The sequence below is a fragment of the Haliotis cracherodii genome, unplaced genomic scaffold, assembly GCF_022045235.1.
Source record: "Haliotis cracherodii isolate W230 unplaced genomic scaffold, xgHalCrac1.p SCAF_27, whole genome shotgun sequence".
NCBI lineage: Eukaryota > Metazoa > Mollusca > Gastropoda > Lepetellida > Haliotidae > Haliotis > Haliotis cracherodii.
This window is the reverse complement of record NW_027266283.1, coordinates 3,012,171-3,031,901: the sequence shown is the minus strand read 5'-3', so window position 1 is coordinate 3,031,901 and position 19,731 is coordinate 3,012,171.

The following is a 19,731-nucleotide window of genomic DNA, read 5'->3' as shown; positions in this document are numbered from 1 at the left end:
CTAGGTATAAACATTGTATTTAGCATGCCATGGCGAAATTGTAAATATCTGTTATTAGAAACATTCATCGTATGTAGTACGCCTTGACGAAATGGTAAATATCTGTTATTAGGATATTATCAAGTATTAGAAATAAATATTGTATTCAGCAAGCCATGGCGAATGGTAAATATCTGTTATTAGGAATAAACATTGCTTGTAGCAAGCCTTGGCAAAATGGTAAATATCTGTTATGAAGAATATTCATTGTAAAGTACGCCTTGATGAAATGGTAAATATCAAGTATAAGAAATAAACATCGCATTTAGTACGCTTTGGTGCAATGGTAAATATCAGGTATTAGCAATATATACTGCATTTAGCACGCTTTGGCCAATTGGTGAATATCAAGTATGAGGAATATACATTGTATTTAGGACGCCTTGGATAAATGGTGAACATAAAATATTTGGAATAAACATTGTATTTAGGACGCCTTGGCGAAATGGTAAGTATCGGATCATATGACGTCATAACTGTTGTCTGTAACTGTAATCTCTATATCGTCAAAACAGCTATTCTCATCTTCAAGTTTTCCTGGAATGTGCACATTAATTTACTCACCAACAAAAGTTCCTGTGACACCAATATTTTAGTGTATTTTTCAAACGTAAAGTTTGGTTTTCAATATTGTAGTACAAGTATGGAATCAAGTCACAAAAACGTAACTGCTCCAGAAAAGCATGCATTCCATGCAAAAGTTGCCTGTCCGAAAATGAGCGTCTGCGAGCCATTGGTACGCTTGAAGCAGGATCGAGTCAACATGATGTTGCAAGTTAATTTAACGTCCACAAAAACACCATTTGGTGTTTATGGTAACTTTGGCAACAGACGAATGCAGTCACCAATAATCGGCAAGACAACTGGATTCGAACAACACACCTACGAAATCGATTCCAGCCAGCAACAGTGACTGCAAGAAACATCCCTGGCCTTCGACGAATATCTTCACAAGCCGTACGTCGCCGCCTCAGATGTGCAGGGATTGTCGCCAGAAGACCCGCCAGACGTCCCATTTTGACAGGAAACCACCGTCAAGCACATCTACAGTGGTGCAGACAGCGTCTACGCTGGACGGCCATGTAGTGGGGACAAGTTCTAATCACCGACGAGTCTCGTTTTCACCTCAGTCACATCGATGGACGGATTCGAGTGTACCGACGTCGAGGTGAACGTTACGTCAGTCATTGTGTCATGGAAGAAGATCGGTTCGGGGGCGGCAGCGTTATGGTATGGGGTGGGATTACAGCAAGATAGCGGACCCCTTGGATAGTAGTAGAGGGAAATCTCAATGGACAGCGCTACCTCGACGAGATCATCGGCCCTGTTGTTCTACCGTTTTTGCGTCGTCATGGCCGAGGCATTACCTTTCAACATGACAACGCCCGGCCTCGTATTGCTCGACTTGTTCAGGAATCTCAACAACAAAACAACGTGAATGTTATTCCCTGGCCGGCTCTCACCAATCGAGCACATGTGGGATGAGATGGATCGGCGCCTTCGACGTCAACCACGTGTTCCACAGACACCCAAGGAACTTCGAAACATGCTCCAGCAGATATGGACAGATATCCCACAAGACTTTGTGCGACGCCTGGTCCATTCCATGAGACGAAGATGTGTTGCTTGCATCGCAACCAGAGGTGGACACACACGCTATTGATTTGTAAATTGACATTGTGGCATGTTCATGTTTTTGTTATGAAATCACGCATTTTCGGAAGTCAGTGTGGCAAATAAAACCACTTGAACACTTACAGGAGTCTTTTATCTGTTGCAAAACGAAATTGTGTCGGATTTGGTAAAAAACATAACTTTGCATAAAATCTTAATATTCAATGTCCCAGGAACTTTTGTTGTTCAATATATATTAGGTCACAACGTCAATAATATTGACATTGAGACTTGTTGTTGGACTTTCAGTTTCATTTTGATAAAATTACATGATTACATAATAAATATGTATTCCTCAGATACATTGATTCATCTTTTCTGTAAATCAGATGGCTGTTCTATACGCCTAACTACTGTAGTATTTGTCTTTTGGTATGGCGTGGCCCCCGAGCCTGAGCTTTCTTTCCTCAAGGCAGCGTCCTTGAAGATCCGGGTAGAATAGGTCTTCAGCAACCCTTGCTTGTCGTAAAAGACGACTAGCGGGATAGGGTGGTCAGACTTGCTGACTTGGTTGATGCATGTTATCGACGCTCATGATATCAATCACTGGATTGTCTGGTTCAGACTCGATTATTTACAGACCGCCGTCATATAGCTGGAATATTGCTGAATGTGGCCTAGAACAACAAACCAACCAAATCCTCCAGGCGGACGCTCTACCACGAGGCCATTGAGGTTCTACTACACCAAATCAGTACCAGTTTGGACAGTGCGGTTTGGACAGCCTGCAGTACAGATCGAGAGATATCTGCAGGCTGTGACTGGAGGATATTCTGTAATATGTTTATGTCTTTCAAATGTACATCCATCCAGTTAGTAAAACTGACCATGTTTTTTTATATTTAGTACTGTCTTTTTCAACATGATGACTTATGCTGAATGTGACAACAGCTATTTTCAAGTAGGTGACATTTGGTGCGAAACTGGGGGTGTTGTGTTTAGCTTCCGGTACTCGGAAAAGGTGCTGACTAAGCTAGTCATTTTTTATTTTTTTATCGCTGCTCTTAGGCCAAACTGTGCACACACGTACAGGTAATAGCTGTTGAATGCTTAGTTATTTAAAAAAAAATATATAACGTTACTATAGAAGGCTATGAGAAAACATTTGGTTTTGTGTAACCTGGAGGCGGTCGCGGCCTGAAAATAACCACCCAGCCTGTAAAATAATAAACTGAATATATGTAACAGGAGACACTTATGTTTTGAAACCTAACTAACCTGCAGGATAGAAATATGCTCTTCAAATCAGGATTTGACCACACATTATCAAACCATTATGAGGCTGAAAACAGTCGTCGAAACACTGCAGACAGAAGGTCAAAACACAATTATGACACCCGAATCAAATACATCATAATCGAATATCAATTTCTTGTTTGTTTCATTTTAGACTCCATCAAACATGGAATTCACAATACAAATAGCAGACATTTTTATAATCAAACTGAATTTGTCAGTATATTAAACAGTATCAATAACAAACACAAACTAAGCTTCGAATATACAGGATAAGTCTCCAAAATGTTGGAAAATCAATAGCTGCACTCTCAATGTCTTGAGCGCAAGTCCAATTTTACACAATTAAATTATCTTGTGTGGCCACAGAACGGTTTTTTGGGCAGGTGTCATCCAGAAATCGAATACCTTTCTCTGTACCTGTTATTTGAGAAGAAAATTCTTTCAAAGAAAAAAGCATCGAGATGTTTTTGTAAATGTTGCAAAAGTAAGCGTGACATTGGCAGTGTGACAGAAGCAAAAATAACAGCACACCAGCTTCGTACTAAATGGCCTTCAAACTGATGAAACCAAATTACAAGGGACAAGCCATGGGTATAAAAAATCAAACTGAAAAACAGTTTTGCTTGAAGCAAGAATTATTTCCGATTCGCGCACGAGCTTCTTCGCTGTTTTGTTTTTTGGTCTTCTAAAAATCTGCCTTTGTAGAAAATTAAATCATTTAATGCAAACATAACACATGATACTATCAACACATGTGCAGCAACACCACTGTTGCTGTACTTTTACACTAATTGACTTTGGTTCATAAATGGGAAGCTCCACACAGAAAGAAAGGTGTGTCTATCTGTAAACAGAATAGATCATGTTGTTATTTGGTATAGCAGATAAGCATTGATCAAAAGCAACTAGTGTAATGTGTAATGCCAGCATGGGGGGGGGGGGGGGGGGGGGGGGATGAGCCAGATGACTTCCCCAACTAAATATGCAGTGGTCAGTAGAATCGTTTATCTTCATAATCCGCCCGCAGATGGGACAGCGCATATGTGCATGTTGACACTCGTCACTCCAATGATAGCCAGATGGCTCTTCCCCTAGTTAATGTATACGTTATGGCCAAGGGGTTAACATTAATCCTTGAGGTAAGAGTGACGTTGGTCGAGCAGGTGATAGCACTTTGTATCTGGCTTATTATATCTTTGCCAATAGAACTAAAGTATCGAACGTATCAGAACCCGTGCAGAGAGATATTAAAGATCATGGAACCGACACACCATCAAATATTTACGTTCGTCATATTTGCCCGTATTTGAAATTGAGATTTGACAGAGGATATCCAAACTGTCAAGGGATAAATATTATCACTAAAGGTATTAAAGATATCACAATGATCTACATCTTGACCCGATGTACAGGGTTGTGGACAAGGAACCAACCTTAAGAACGCAGCTGGCTATATTAAAGTGGCCATGGAATAAAGACCTGGACAGAGTTTAGACTTGACTCACTTATTCACGTCATGGGCATTATCCAGATACAGGTTGGGACCCACGGGCGAACTTCTGTTATTTCTGCTGAAGACATCCCTTAGACAAACCATGTATGGGTGTGATACAGTGACAGCAACATGTTGGTGTGTACAAAGTTCCATAAAGACAGATTTACCTTCTGTGCAACAGGTAATGAGCAACATCAACGTTGAACAGTGTAACGTCCAAACGCCAAAGCTGCATCAGTAACGTGTCACATTAAATTGCAAGAAGTGTGCGAAAATATTTAGTGCGCTCACAAAAACAGATATTATTTCAATCACAGACGGACACGTATTGTAAATGCAACATGTTCGCAGTATAAACCGTGTTAGGAGATGACATTCACAAGCAGAATAAACCTTGTGTTGGATCCCACAGACATCCTCATCGTGGCTATATATCCGGCCACTTTACTCGTCAGTCAGCTGTCCCAAGCATAGGATTATTCATACAAAATTAGTTTAAATACACAGGAATGATTGATCAGTTATGATATATTGAAAAAATAAGCTTTCATTGATACGTATAACAGTGTGTTAAGAGATTTCCATAATGTACTAACGGATAAAAGTACTATGCTTCCTAAAAGGTTTAATAAAATGGAATTTATTCAGAAATAATGCATCTTTCGAAATATAATATGAAGACGTCTCGACTTCAAGGTCGTGATTCACAATTGTTGGGGGGGCACTGGTGGCCCAGTCGTCTAAGGCGCCGCGATTCGCTGTGCAGAGTTGCGTCCCTTGGGTACGCCAGAAACCTATGATTGTGGGTTCCAATCCCGGTTCGCCTCAATTTTGTTTCTAGGTTTGTCAGCACCATACCCGTGCTCGTGGGTTTCACCGAAGTGGTAAACGTATGAGACCGGCATCACTTCGGGCTTTCCTCCCACATTAAGCTGACACGCCGCGATGTAACTGTAATACTGTTAAAAGCGGCGTTAAACCTAACTCACTCACAATTGTAGGTAGCATGAAACTCAAACACATGTTTGTTTAATGTGAACAGCATACACTGATTATTATGCTATGCCACATCTTGCTGAAGATCAACGTCTATGCGCCGTGGGCATGATGCCAATAGGAATGACGCAAAACGAACATGCCAGACATTTTATGTTTCATCAGAACATAATATCAACTCTTTGGAGACGTTATCTACAACAGGGCAACACTCATGACTTGCCATGGACCTGTTGTCCACGTGTGACGTCGAGTCAATAAGACAACTATATTCTATTGGTGCATCTACCAAATCGATACCTAACTACAACGCTAAGAGAAAGAACAATTCCTGGGTTGAGACCAATTCGGTGGCAGAACCATACGCAACCGGTGGTTGCAGCACATCGCCCGGCAGAGAACCAGCCGGTAACGCTGTCTCGGTTGGTCCAATCTTAGCTTGACGTTAGGAGTGAGTGAGTGAGTTTGGTTTAACGCCGCTTTTAACAGTATCTTGACGTTAGGAACAACGTCTAGCTTGATCATCTGGCGTCTTCAATGCGCCGCCGCTGCCTCGCCTATATCAATGCAAATGGTGGTCACACTCGACATTTAAATTGTTAATTGAATTGTTACACAACCCTTCTGTTAGGGCGTGTCACTCTGTCCCCTATTACCAGTTATGGGTTTGAACAGAGAGGTAACCAAATATTATGGTGTATTTTCGATAACATAACATTTACTCCACTTTATATGAAGGACATTTACTTTTTTCCGTTAGTATATAAAAATCCATATATGTAATCTAAACTGTTAAATGGCTCTTCAGGGGGATTATGGGAGGTGACGTTTTGCCTGTCGTTTAAGCAAAGCAGATACGTACATATGCATTAATAATAAAGAAATGGACTTAATGTCTAAGCATCACTATGTTCCAGACAGTCAGTTGATCTATTGGTTAGAGCATTCGGAACATCAAGGTTTCGATGTCTGTTTTGTATGCCATGGGATTCATCTTGATAGGTAGATAAATTGCAAAGGTAAAATATGACTTTGTTTTCCCAAACATAAAAACTACATAAATACATAAATCACTTTTCGCAGTTAATAGATGCTTGTAGTTTCATTGTCATTTTTTGTAAATCTTTGCTGAAACGGTAGTAGCTTAATACACGGTTGTCTTTAGCATCTGACAGCTTATAACGTCCTATATTTGGAAAAAAAGTCACTCACATGAGAATGTTATTTGATTGTGACCCATAAACAGATGTTTATGAAATAGAGAATGGACTCTGCTTTTAGAGTGAGTTAGTGAGTAATTAAGATGGGTTTGCAGCCACTGTAAAGAATGTTCCAGTTATATCACACCATGTCAGCTTAATGTGAGAGTAAAGCCCGAATTGATGCAGGTCTCAGACATTTACCACTTTGGTGAAACCCACGAGGCATGATGCTGAGAATTCGAGAAAGATAATCGGGGCGAACTGGGATTCGAACCTAGGTTTCCGGCGTGCCCAAAGAAAGCAACGGATGATACGGGTGGTCCAGTGGCCATTCTAGTCATTGTTTGCTGTGTGGAGAAGCGTCTCTTTGCCATGCAAGGATTCGCTGCTGGTTGGTTTGAAACCCAGATTCCTGTCAATGGTAGTGACTCAATTGTATGAACAATAATTGAGCTCACAAGTTTCAACAAGGTGGTAAACGCCTACGACATGCATCACTATGGCTTTCTTTTAACATTAAGCTGACAGTACAACAGACACCAAACCATACTCACTTACAAAAATATTAATGAAAGAGCTCTATTTATTCCTTCAACACTGCCAGACACCGAATAAGCTGCTATTAGTGTCATAACCACGACGGTGTTAAAATACCAAGTTTCCATACAAAACAGTGTCAAAATGTTTGCAAATATATATTCATGTGTGATATTGTCATTTACAAATTTATCTTTTAATATGTTTTATCTACCTGTCTTGTAAAGTAATTTTCTCTTTTCCATGAAAAGTGTTTGGAGAGTTTGACCTGAAAGCCATCTATAGGCTCATTGCAAACCATGAAAAGGGAGACGAATGTTAAATGTTCTGTAAACGTACAAAAAGTGACGGTATTATTGACATTGATCGAAACACATGGACTTCACACAACATGGTCTTCAGCTAGACCAAAACGACTTTGAGAATAAAAAGAAAATCCTAAACGCAGTTACAAATGAGAACTAACCAATTAATGTCTAATGCAAGAAGTCTCACTCCTCCTGTTTTTGTCATTTCTAAATGTGGCTAATTCTAGAGGACATGACTCCATACAGTCTTCTCAGTGGGCGTGAAGGTGAACTGTGTACAATTAACCTGTCGCCACAGGGGATTTAACCAATACTCTGGACGAAATATTCATCAGGAGTCATGGGTATTTTAAAAAATAATGTGTATGCTTCTAATAACGAACCATGTTACATTTCCAGAGATACTAGTGTTTCTGAGTGAAAAAGTTGATTCTATGTTTAAAACATACATCACTTTGATAAAAATCGGCCAGGTTTAAACTTGTCGGACAAAATGGCGTACTCTGTATCACTTCGGACCGTCTGATTGGTAAGTTTAATTTGCTGGTGAGTTGATTAGTACATTACATTCCATGTGACCTTCTTGAGTCTGGGACCGCCTCCGTGGTCTAGTGTTAGAGCGTCCGCCCGAAGACCGGAAGGTCCGGGGTTCGATCCCCGGCCGCGTCATACCAAAAGACGTTATAAGATGGTACTTGTTGTTACCCTGTCTGGCGCTCGGCATTAAGAGGCTTAAGCAAGGAATGGTCGGCTCGGAGTCAGTATACTGTGTCTGAGTGGGGTATTCATGTTAAAGTGCGGCATGGTATCTCAGTGGGCTAGCACTATAAATCGGCATCAGTCCGGACTAGTACAAGCAGCCACACACACACACACACACACGTGCATGCTCGTCGCTATATAAGTGCAATAATCTATGACGCGACGTTAAACCCCATTTCACCTCATCTTTTGTGTCTTTGTTTGATTGAAAAAAAACCCACACGTGCCAACGTCCATTGAACAAACAGCACTTGTCCATCCGACAGCTGATTATATTTTGGTGCTACATCAATTTTCTCATACTACGTCAGTTAAAGGCAACTGGATTATTCACACTAACGTTCCTCAGGGTAAGGTGTGTCTTGTCTGGATGTGGAGATTCCAGATTAGAACTGGTCACCAGTAATCTATACTGATGGTAAGATGATCGGGCGGTCAGTTTTGGTAACTTGGTTGATTGGGGGCCTCCTAACTTGCTCATGATATCAATCGCTGGTTTCCCGGGTCCAAACTCAATTATTTACTGGTCGTCGTTGTCACGTAGCTGGAGTATGGCTGACTGCAGCCTTAAACAATAACCATTTCCCTTTGTAAAGGTAATTCTGTGTGGGTGCATTCCTTTTGCAGTTCTAGAAACAGGTATCCGCTCGTACTGTTGATCATACTGACCCCTAACTCTGTGTAGAAGCTTTTGTGAAAACAAGTTTCTGGCATACACGGAACATTACTTAACTCATGTCATGACTTTAAAATCCCCAACTGCCAAATCAGAGAGCTATAATCCCTAGAAAGGTTTATGTTGACTTTGGGTGTTATGTTCAAACCTGTGGTTACTGTTGTTGATGTTGACATTGGGTGTTATGTTCATACCTGTGGTTACTGTTGTTGATGTTGACATTGGGTGTTTTGTTCAAACCTGTGGTTACTGTTGTTGATGTTGACATTGGGTGTTATGTTCAAACCTGTAGTTACTGTTGTTGATGTTGACATCGGGTGTTATGTTCAAACCTGTGGTTTCTGTTGTTGATGTTGACATAAGGTGTTATAATCATACCTGTGGTTACTGTTGTTGATGTTGACATTGGGTGTTTTGTTCAAACCTGTAGTTACTGTTGTTGATGTTGACATTGGGTGTTATGTTCAAACCTGTGGTTACTGTTGTTGATGTTGACATTGGGTGTTTTGTTCAAACCTGTAGTTACTGTTGTTGATGTTGACATCGGGTGTTATGTTCAAACCTGTGGTTTCTGTTGTTGATGTTGACATAAGGTGTTATAATCATACCTGTGGTTACTGTTGTTGATGTTGACATTGGGTGTTATGTTCAAACCTGTAGTTACTGTTGTTGATGTTGACATTGGGTGTTTTGTTCAAACCTGTAGTTACTGTTGTTTATGTTGACATCGGGTGTTATGTTCAAACCTGTGGTTACTGTTGTTGATGTTGACATTGGGTGTTATGTTCAAACCTGTAGTTACTGTTGTTGATGTTGACATTGGGTGTTATGTTCAAACCTGTGGTTACTGTTGTTGATGTTGACATTGGGTGTTTTGTTCAAACCTGTAGTTACTGTTGTTGATGTTGACATTGGGTGTTTTGTTCAAACCTGTAGTTACTGTTGTTGATGTTGACATTGGGTGTAATGTTCAAACCTGTGGTTACTGTTGCAGATGTGTAACATTTAGGAAGGCGAGAGTCTTACTTTGTCAATTGGCGTGATCACTCTTTACTTTGGAGAAATACTAGAAATGGGTTGAATCAATATAGAAATGTACACATGCTTGTGATAAAGTCGGAATTGTACAATGGACTCTGCTTTTAGTTGATATCTCTTATGGAAATGGTTTTGACACTTTCATTTTGTCAGATTATTACATAATCTCTCAAGCTGACACTGATTAGTTTCAAAGCCTGGCATACGTCACAGTTTGTTCAAAAACGTGCTCGTCTCTCACATAAGTCTTACTTTTGCCGTAGACAAGTGAATCTCCATAGCACAGAAGCTCGGAGTGGACATGGCGAAAGGGGAAATCAGGCCCATATCTTGTGGGTACGATTTGATAAAGATATGGGCAACAGAATACATGTATAGCATTCAATAGTATTCTATGAAAGAAATCACAGAGGTCATATTTGCAATTATACGTATATAGTTTCTGAAGCAACTAAAACAAGTGTCTGAAGATTTGCACAAGACACAAATGTACCTAGTTAACATACATGAGCAAAAAAATAGTGGGGAGATAAGACTATGCTATTTTACATATGGCGTGATCGTGAAGATCCGGGGTAGAATAGGTTTTCAGCAACCCATGCTTGCCGTAAAAGGCGACTCTACTTGTCGTAAGAGGCGACTAACGGGATCGGGTGGTCAGGCTCGCTGCCTTGGCTGATGCATGGCTTTGATCCCAATTGCGTGGATTGATGCTCATGATATTAATCACTGGATTGTCTTGTCCAGACTCGATTATTCACAGACCGCCGTCATATAGTTGGAAGATTGCTGAGTGTGGTGTAAAACAACAAACCAACAACCTACACATTTGGAGCATTTTATGAAGACAGAAGCCGATTTGGACACTTACATTCCCGAGCCACTTTCTATATGACGCTTATTACCCTTGCGTAACCTCGAGACTGTGAAGGCATACCCGCCAGACTTCTGTCATGAAATGATAATGAGGTATATATCAAGTTAAATATACAGATAGGAGTCGTAAGAGGCGACTAACGGGATCGGGTGGTCAGGCTCGCTGACTTGATGCATTGCTAGGATAGATGCTCATGATGTCAATCACTGGACTGTCTGGTACAGACTCGGTTATTTACAGACCGCCGTCATATAGCTGGAATATTGGTGAGTGCGGCGTTAAACAACCAACCAACCAACCAATCAATCAAACAAACAAAAACAAAAATGCGTGGTAGGAGCTTATGACTATGGAGTCGCATTTTCGAGAATACTAATTAGATTATTTCTCATCTGAAGTGTTTTCAACTTAAATCCATATGCCATGTCAAATACTGTCATGTTTAATACACACGAAAAACTAAGTAAACTCTCTCTGCACTTGTTATTATCAAATCGTTTATTAAAAAGGGCCGATCAATCGCGCCTTTTAAGGCTATATTCCAACCATACGTTAAGCCCTATTTATTTGCAGTTGGACAAAGGAAAGACTTGCTTAAACTAATTAGCCAGCAGTTAGAAATCTTTTATTATAGAACAATCAATATGCAGTTGAGGGTGTTCAAGATCTTCGTCTTCAATATTTACTCTCGAATGGATGTCCGCGGAAACGCAGCATTCTTCCCAATTATTATGCCACTTGACTGAAGTCAACAATATTAGGCCGGTTTTCAATTCCACACATGTACACATTTGTCTCTATGAGTAGTGCAGATTTTTAGCAACCATATGATGAGTATTGATGATTCCTCAAGTGATATATTTAATATCGTTCAAGTGTAGGGGCGGTCAGGTAGCCTAGTGGTTAAAGCGTTCGCTCGTCACGCCGAAGACCCGGGTTCGATTCCCGACATGGGTACAATGTGTGAAGCCCATTTAAGGTGTGGAAAAAACACATCAACACCTGATCTATGCCATACACTCATAACTATAAATATACACCAAGTATTAGAACAAAGATAAGTGTTGACGACAAATATCCCCTACCAAAACACCAAAATACGTCCAATAGTTTTTGCACGTGCAGGATGCTGTAGAGCCATATTCGTGCGTAGGGTGTCCTGATGTTGACAATTTCACTAAAGTTGATTAATGTCCGTGACATTATTTCTGTCAATCTTATTGGTTCTGCTCCTCATACCGTTGTGATTTACTTGAATACATTCAATGTTGGTGTATGAACAAGTGATTTGGCGTATGCTTAAAGCGGAGCATCTAAGGGCTATTGGCATGCTAGAAACTGGTAGACCTCAACGTGCAGTGTCCTGTACCTTCAATGTATCGATGCCTGTGATTAGCAGACTATGGAACAGGGGCTATCTATTAATCTGGTTACCGATGCACTTTCACATTTTAAATCCTGAGATTTGAATCATTGCTGGATTTTAAGAAGTTGAAATGATTGAGGTCACAATCTGGAAGTAATGTTTTCAGATTGGAAGAACAGAGTATGTTAAGATTTTAGGGGCTTTGGGGAAATGGCGGCGAATATATTTCGTTGTGTTTTTATCTCATAATCTCACCAGGACGAAAGGCCAAATTGAGCCCTCAAAGATACGATGACCTTCAGTTTGATTCTCAGAACAAACTGGCGCTATTAACTTGAAACTAAAGGATAATGATTAGCATCGCAACAAACCTGATCTTATGTGTGTTCACTGAAATACAGACAACGTCTAAAAAGAAATTTATAATATACTGAACAACAAAAGTTCCTCTGACATTGAATAAGATTTAATGCAAAGTTATGTTTTTTAACAAAATCTGAAACAATTTCGGTTTGCAACAGATAAAATACTCCTGTAAGTGTTCAAATGGCTTAATTTGCAACACTGACTTCAGAAAATGCGTGATTGCATAAAAAAAATGCCAAAATGTCAGTTTACAAATCAATAGCGTGTGTGTCCACCCCTGGTTGTGATGCAAGCAACACATCCTCGTCTCATGGATTGGACTAGGCGTCGCACAAAGTCCTGTGGGATATCTGTCCATATCTGCTGGAGCATGTTTCGAAGTTCCTGGAGTGTCTGTGGAACACGTGGTTGACGTCGAAGGCGCCGATCCATCTCATCACACATGTGCTCGATTGATGAAATATCAGGGAAGCGAGCCGGCCAGGGAATGACATTCACGTTGTTTTATGGAAAAGAGTCCCGAACAAGTCAAGCAATATGAGGTCGGGCGTTGCCCTGTTGAAAGGTAATGCCTGGGCCATGATGACGCAAAAACGGTAGAACAACAGGGCCGATGATCTCGCCGCGGTAGCGCTGTTCATTGAGATTTCCCTCTACCACTATAAAACGGGTCATCTGTCCTGCTGTAATCCCAACCCATACCATAACGCTGACACCCCGAACCGATCTTCTTCCATGACACAATGGTTGACGTAGCGTTCACCTCGACGTCGGTACACTCGAATCCGTCCATCGATGTGGCTGAGGTGAAAACGAGACTTGTCAGTGAATAGAACTTGTCCCCACTGCATGGCCGTCCAGTGTAGACGTTGTCTGCACCACTGTAGACGTGATTGACGGTGGTTTCCTGTCAAAATGGGACGTCTGGCGGGTCTTCGGGCGACAATCCCTGCACATCTGAGGCGACGACGTACGGTTTATGAAGATATTCGTCGAAGGCCGGGGATGCTTCTCGCGGTCACTGTTGCTGGCTGGAATCGATTTCGTAGGTGTTTTGCTCGAATCCAGTTGTCTTGTCGATTATTGGTTACGCGTGGCCTGCCACTCCGATTATGGTCTCTGACTGCATTCGTCTTTTGCCAACGTTGCCATAAACACCAAATGGTGTTTCTGTGGACGTCAAATTGCCTTGCAACATCACGTTGACTCGATCCTGCGTCAAGCATACCAATGGCTCACAGACACTCATTTTCGGACATGCTTGGCATTTCGTAATGTTGAATAATTGCATAATTTTGTTGTTTTTCTGAGTGGTTGCTATCAGCACGATTCTAAACAATGCATATCTAATCCCGTTAACGCACATGATTTTATATCCATTCTCTGGTAGTGAAATGCATGGGGCTTGCATAAAAGTCAACTTTTGCATGGAATGCATGCTTTTCTGTAGCAGTTGCGTTTTTGTGACTTGATTCCATACATGTACTACAATATTGAAAGCCAAACTTTACATGTTTGAAAAATACACTACAATATTAGTGTCACAGGAACTTGAATTTACACAGCATTATATGTTTCTTGAATATAACTGTAAGTTCAACACTCAACAGTGATGTTGTTTGTAAATATCAATGTAACCGTTCGATAAATGTAATTTGGATCATGCAGTTGAAGACGAATATCAGTACCTTTTGTCCATGCCAAGTTGTTTTCATATGTATGCGTCTCGCACGGCGTTAAAACCATTTTGATGGCGTAAGTCATAGAAATTAATTGAATCGGTTCACAATGACAGAGATAAAGTCGTCCCTACACCAACACCCGCTAAATACAATGTGTACATCTAATTCAGGATATTTACCATTCAGAAACACACTGATCATATTAAGTCACAGAAAATTAAATCCCCGGTCATTCGTTTGATGTTTCAATACTTGAAGCAACCTAAACAAATTGTAAGAACAATTTCGGGGAATAATATATGATAAAAAAAAGATTTTGACGGAACTCCTTGTACATGAGAAATTTAAAAAGCGCGAGGCTCGTCCTCCGCAACAGTTTTGTTTGATGTAATGGACAGGAACATTGCCAATGTTACAACGTGTCTTCAGCCGAGCTACACCTTTACTGTTATGATTCCTGGTCAGAGGAGACAAAGAATATTACATTTTGGGTCCCTTTGATCAGGTCATTATCTTTGTCTGTGAATCAACAGATCTTCGGATTTTAATTCAGTGTAGTTTTTGCTTAAAAAATACCAAAGGATACAAATTGGGGTTATTGGCTGGGGATGATTTCATACGAAAGGCATCAAAGGGACTCGTAGGATGTCCACGCAAATGCAGCTACTGAAATGGAAGGTATTGAGCCTCTTAATCTCGACTTGTTTAACGTCCTTCTATCGTTGATATCTACTGATGTTTCCAGACGCGTTTTAAGCAAATTTTCGATGGAAACAGTTTTGGACAATACGAAATTAGGTCTGTTTCTGGGACATGAAAAGGCTGAATGTGGTTACTGTAATATCTTTATTGGAATCCTGCCGTTCAATCCTCATCATTTTTGTGATGGTTTGAAGAAATCAATCGATGCTCATGACATTAATCACTGGGTTGTCTGGTCAGACCGCCGTCATATAGCAATATAGTTATATTGCTGAGTGCGGCGTTAAACAACAAACCAACCAACCAACCAAAAACCACACAACAAGAGCAACATATAGTCTTCACACCACTTACATTAATTACATGTGCATGGACAGGGCAGTGATCTAGCGTGGATCAGTCGTGCCAGGATCCAAGGACAGCGATCGTATCCTTGACTTTACCTGGCTCCGATTCTTACCTTTTTGCTGGAGTCTACAGCGTGATCCGCCCTCCGGTCTGTACGGATTTGATTAGAACATAAACGTACATCGTTTCAACAACAAGACAAAATATATTTTGTATGACATTTCTGAACATTGATGTTAATTAAAACCGGTGAGATTTACTCTTAAGCCGACCTGATGACATTTTAGGATGCTGAATTGAAACAAACAGCATATGTCCTGATTATTCCACGAGACAAATCAATATACAGGACTCAGAACAATTGGTTAGTAAATGCAAAACGTCAACACCGGAGAATTGAGAGATTGCGGAAAGGTGAGCAAACACAAAAGAAAATACGATGCACATAAATTATCAAAGGTTTACTTGCGAGTATCCATAAATGCACTGACAACATACTGAAAAGGATACAAGCCAGTTGAGGTGTGTCAAATAGAACATACAGCGATGCCTCACACAATCCAGTGTGGAAGCTCCTTTTGTTAAAGTCAGATAGTGAGTGAGTGAGTTGGGTTTAACGCCGTTTTTAACAGTATTCCAGTTATAACGCGGCGTGTCAGCTTAATGTGGGAGGAAAGCACGAAGTGATGCAGGTCTTAGACGTTTACAACTTCGGTGGAACCCACGAGCACGGGTATGGTGCTGACAAACCTAGAAACATAATCGGGGCGAACTGGGATTCGAACCCACAATCATAGGTTTCTGGCGTGCCCAAGGGACGCAACTCTGCACAGCGAATCGCGGCACCTTAGACGACTGGGCCACCCGTGCCCCCTTAAAGTCAGATAAATAGAGACTTTTACGCGAATGAATGAGTGAGTTGGGTTAAACGCTGATTTGAACAATATTCCAGTTATATATATCACCTGTCAGCTTAATATGGGAGGAAAGGAGGTCTTGCACGTTTACCACTTTGAAACCCTAGGGCACGGGGATAGTGCTGACAAACATAGACACATAATCATGGCAAACCTGGAATCGAACCCAAGACTCAAGGTGACGCAATTCATCTGAGATGACGAGGCACCCGTGCCTCCTATTACGCGAGCCTATTTTGTGATGGTACATATTTAAGACTCTTTTGCCAAATGGTAAATACCAAGTATTAGGAATCATGTATATTGCATTTGGGACGCCTTGGCGAAATGGTAAATATCTGGTATGAGAATAAACATTGTATTTAGCAAGCCATGACGAAATGGTAAATATCTGGTATTAGGAATATACATTGTATTTAGCAATCCTTGGCCAAATGGTAAATAGTGTTATTAGTGATAAAAATTGTATTTAACAAGCCATGGCGAAATGGTTAATATCGGGTATTGGCGAAATGATAAATATCAGGGTATTAGGAATATACATTGTTTTTAGCAAGCCTTGGAGAAATGGTAAATATCTGGCATCAGGCATATCCATTGTATTTGGCACGCCTTGGAGAAATGATAGATATAAAGTATTTGAAATAAACATTGTATTTTGCATGTCTTGGCGAGATATATCCATAGTATTTATAAGAACACAGGATTACCCCCCAAACAACCTCTTTGTCTATACTTAACTATGTCGTCAAAAAAGGTATTCTCATCTTCAAGTTTTGCTGGAATGTGAGCATCAATATATTTCGTAACAACATCTGCAATTTAGTACAAACTGAGACTTATCGTTTGATATTGATTTATATTTTGAAAATGATGACAAACACAGGGTATGGCGTATCAAATCTGGCTCCGAAGCCGTAAGGTGACGCCATGTTTGTTTGTAAACACTAAAAATAGTTCCTACTTGACTTTATTTATCCGTAAATGACGCCAACTTTGGCTTTATCCTACCAATAAACTCATCAATTACATAATAAATATATGTTCGTCAGATGTATTGATTCATCAATTCTGTAAACAAGACGGCTGGCCTATACACCAACATTCCTAATTATTAGTATTTTCAAACTCGGTGACGAATAACTCGACAGTCGTGCCAAGATAAATAGGTTTCAGAGGCTTGGAATCATGCCAACGCTTAACCCCCAAAAGATAACAAAACACATCAAATCACTGTCTGCATCGAGTACCTTCGTAAAATAACTCAATAAGAACATTTCAACTGAAGGCTCATGTGTATATGAAACATACAGAGGACCTGATTCCCCATTGACGGTACGAATGTACGAGAAATACAAAACATTTTGTCCTTGGAAAAGCTGGCTATTTGTTTGGTCTTTCGTCAGAGAGAAATATTGGACCATGTTAAAAAAACATCTCCTTTTGAGTAGGAGAACCTTTGAGGATATGAGCCGACTAACATTCCAATATCTACCTGCTGCGTGGCACGTTAATATGAAACGTCATTCTCGATTATCTGCCAAAACATATTCCATTCGTAAAGGCTAACTTAAAATCACAGGTGTTCGCAAAAAGCGCAAGCATGTCATGTGCTTGCTTGCTGTCTGACTCCGGCGATGTGACTGCGGTCTGTTAATGGTGAGATGAGGTGAAATGCGGTTTAACGCCGTGTCCAGTAGTATTGTACTTGCATAGAGACGTGCATGTACGTGTGTGAGTGTGTGGCTAGATGTACTCCTCCGGACTAATGCCGATTTTATAGTGCTAGCCCACTCAGATACCATGCCGCAGTTTAACATGAATACTCCACTCAGACACAGTGTACTGACTCCGAGCCAAACAGTTCTCGTTTTAGCCCCTTAATGTCAAACGCCAGACAGGGTCTAATCAAAATCGCGTTAACAAATCAACATCCGGTTCGTAAACTGAAATGCAGATTTCGGTCGATTGCAGGATTTGCAATGCATGTGTACTGTAACTTAGATATTTGTCAAATCTTTTCATGTGTTTAATGAAGTAGGTCACGTGATTTCATGCACCTCACGAAGTAAGACCTGTTTTATTATAATATAGATCTTGATAATTGGGGGGTGGCCAGAAGACCCGCCAGACGTCCCATTTTGACAGGAAACCACCGTCAAGCACGTCTTTGTGCGACGCCTGGTCCATTCCATGAGACGAAGATGTGTTGCTTGCATCACAACTAGGGGTGGACACACACGCTATTGATTTGTAAACTGACATTTTGGCATGTTCATGTTTTGTTTTTAAATCACGCGTTTTCTGAAGTCAGTGTTGCAAATTAAACCATTTGAGCACTTACAGGAGTCTTTTATCTGTTGTAAACCGAAATTGTTTCAGATTTGGTAAAAAACATAATTTTGCATTAAATCTTATTCAATGTCACAGGAACTTTTATTGTTCAGTATATTTTAAATTTCTTTTCAGACGTTGTCTGTATTTCAATGAACACATATAAGATCAGGTTTGTTGCGATGCTAATCATTATCCTTCATTTTCAAGTTTCTGAGAAACAAACTGAAGGTCATCACATCTTTGAGGGCTCAATTTGGCCTTTCGTCCTGGTGAGATTATAAGATAAAAACACAACGAAATATAATCGCCGCTATTTCCCCAAAGCTCCTAAAATCTTAACATACTGTGTTCTTCCAATCTGAAAACATTACTCCCAGATTGTGACCTCAATCAAATCCAGATCAAGATCCAGCAATGATTCAAATCTCAGGATTTCAAATGTGAAAGTGCATCGGTAACCAGATTATTACATAGCCCCTGAAGGTGTTAAGTAACCCTCATGTCTCCCAATTCTAGGGCTGAAAATGGTCTGAGTACAGGTCGCTAGATCTGAGAATAGGATGAACATGGACTGTAGGTGAGTGAGTGAGTGAGTGAGTTGGGTTTAACGCCGCTTTTAACAGTATTCCAGTTATATCACGGCGTGTCAGCTTAATGTGGGAGCAAAGCCCAAAGTGATGCAGGTCTCAGACGTTAACCACTTCGGTGAAACCCACGAGCACGGGTATGGTGCTGACAAACCTAGAAACATAATTGGAGCGAACCTGGATTCGAACCCACAATCATAGGTTTCTGTCGTGCCCAAGGGACGCAACTCTGCACAGCGAATCGCGGCGCCTTAGAGGACTGGGTCACCCGTGCCCCCGGAATGTAGGTGAAACTTGTACTGAATATATTCTCTGGGCTCTGTAAGTAAGACTAAACATACACATTTGTATGCGGTTTACACTTAACAGAACCAAATGCACTACGATTTGTTTTGCATGTTATCGTATCCCACCTGCGTGGATCGATGCTCATGACATCAATCACTAGATTGTCTGGTCCAGACTTCATTATTTTCAGACCGCCGTCATACAGCTGGAACATTGCTGAGTGCAGCGTTAAACAACAAACAAACAAAACCAAACAAACCAATTGTTTTACATAAGATTCGGTGGGTTTCTGAAA